Source organism: Chanos chanos, chromosome 12, assembly GCF_902362185.1.
Source record: "Chanos chanos chromosome 12, fChaCha1.1, whole genome shotgun sequence".
Classification (NCBI taxonomy): Eukaryota; Metazoa; Chordata; class Actinopteri; order Gonorynchiformes; family Chanidae; genus Chanos; species Chanos chanos.
Genome location: NC_044506.1, coordinates 24009451 through 24011950, shown reverse-complemented (window position 1 = coordinate 24011950; position 2500 = coordinate 24009451). Strand labels below are relative to the sequence as shown.

General features: G+C 43.2%; 1 protein-coding gene across 1 annotated transcript in view; it reads left to right on the top strand.

The window, feature by feature from the left end:
* Positions 1-2500, top strand: part of snx10a (sorting nexin 10a) — a 45257-nt gene that overhangs the window by 11235 nt on the left and 31522 nt on the right. The gene's annotated exons all lie outside the window — the stretch shown is intronic.

The window sequence follows — 2500 nt, the reverse complement described above, 5'->3', positions numbered from 1 at the left end:
CACAGCTAATTTCAAAAGTAGCCTCTCATGCCAGATTGAATCAAATGCCTTTTGGAGGTTCACAAATCATGGGTAAATTTGTGCATTATTTTTGTACATAATTGTCAATTAGGGCGTGCTCTCTCTCTTGCTCTCTCTCTCTCTCTCTCTCTCTCTCTCTCTCTCTGCGAAGCAGCGCATCTTGCATGGCATCTCAGCACTCCTGTGCACACACACACACATACACACACACACACACCCAGCATGACAGAATGACAGATACTCAAAAACACACTCTGACATACTCACACACTCTTGCACATACATGCACTCACACACATATAGTATGATGAAACAAGACATATTCAAGCATACAGACACACACACACACACACACACAGTATGACAGAGGGCCTGATCTGATGAGAGGAGCAGGGAAAAAGAGGAGAAGAGAGAGGAGAAGAGGGGAATGGGGGGGGAGACCGGAGAGCAGCGAGGAAGGAGATCATTTATATCCACTGTGCTGAAACTGGCCTTTTTCGTAAGAAACTTATTAAATTCTGCAATTACTGAGAAGACATAAATAACTGCTGGCAGTCTGAGGGTGTCACTCACGACTCCTGCTCCGGCTCCAGGGAAACAAAACAATTTAAATTACGCTGCTCTCACTTTGTGTCCGGCCACCCTTTTAACAGCATAATTACTCCACCATTCATTTTCTCATCGCCACGGCGATACATCACCCCATGACCTCTGTGATAAACGCCCTTCTCATGAGGAAGGCAATATCACGTCTGTCCACTGTGAGGTATCAACCCCTGTTTCTCTGTCTCACACACTCACACACACACACACACACACACACACACTCAGCCTGTGCTCCATGTATAATTCACTGGCCCGCGGGCTTTAGTTCTGTCAGTAAAAATAGGGAATCCATCGTGGAGACAAATGACCATTAAATGAAGGTCCACGTGCCGTGAGCGGAGATAAGAGAACCGTCAAAAGAGTTTTAATTGCCTTTCTTTCTCTCTCTCTCTCTCCCTGTCTCTCGCTCTCAGTCTCCTCCTCATGTGAAATTTATCACTTCATCACAGCAGTGGCACGACAGTCAGGTTTAAGTCACGGGGTCAAAGGGTTTGACCTTCTGCTGTCTCTGATAAAGTCACACTAGCAATTCAACCTAACATGTTAACAACAGTGAAAACACACAATTCAACCTAACATCTTAACAACAGTGAAAACACACAATTCAACCTAACATCTTAACAACAGTGAAAACACACAATTCAACGTAACATGTTAACAACAGTGAAAACACACAATTCAACCTAACATCTTAACAACAGTGAAAACACACAATTCAACCTAACATCTTAACAACTGTGAAAACACACAATTCAACGTAACATGTTAACAACAGTGAAAACACACAATTCAACCTAACATGTTAACAACAGTGAAAACACACAATTCAACCTAACATGTTAACAACAGTGAAAACACACAATTCAACGTAACATGTTAACAACAGTGAAAACACACAATTCAACGTAACATCTTAACAACAGTGAAAACACACAATTCAACATAACATCTTAACAACAGCGAAAGGTCTCAGGACTGCTCTCTTTGGTCATCACTGACATCACTGACAGACTGACATCACTGACAGACAAATGCTGTGTTAAACAGAGTGACCGTTAACTCACATTTTTAAAATACATCAGTGAACATTTTTGTGTGAGACTTGTGGTTGTGGCTACACTAATGTCAGTTTTAAAGTGCAACCTTACAGGCCTCAGAACAGCTTACAACATGTTCACAGCTTACGAGGCTTTTCCATCAACCCGAAACACGAGGCCTGAAAAGCAAGAATGCGACTTTGACAGATTGCTCTCTCATATATGATCATACTGATCACACACACGCACGCACGCACACATATACACACACACGTACGCACGCACACACACACACACACACACACACACAAAAACACACATATGCACGCACAGACGCGCATACACACAAACACACGTATGCATGCACGCACGCACACACACACACACACGTACACACGTACACACGCGCACACACACACACACACACACACACAAAAACACGTACGCACGCACACACGCGCATACACACACGCACACAAACACACGTATGCATGCACGCACGCACACACACACACACACACACACACACACACAAAGGCCATTGCCAGCTGCCTGTGACATCATTTCCTTGTTCTCTCTAAACAGACAGTCCTCCAGAGCTGTTTTACTGTAACATGGCCTGATTCTAAATCTGCAATCAATTCTTCTAATCTGCTGTTTAAATACTAATTTACTGAGTCAACTTCATTTTTCATTGTTTACTATGATGTCGACTGGCTTTCTCCATCTGGCCAATAGCCCTGACCACAGAATCAGGAGATAACTGGTCTACCTGCAATGAACAGTGAATGAACAGAGAATGAACAGTGAATCTCGCTCTGCTAAGATGTTTTACA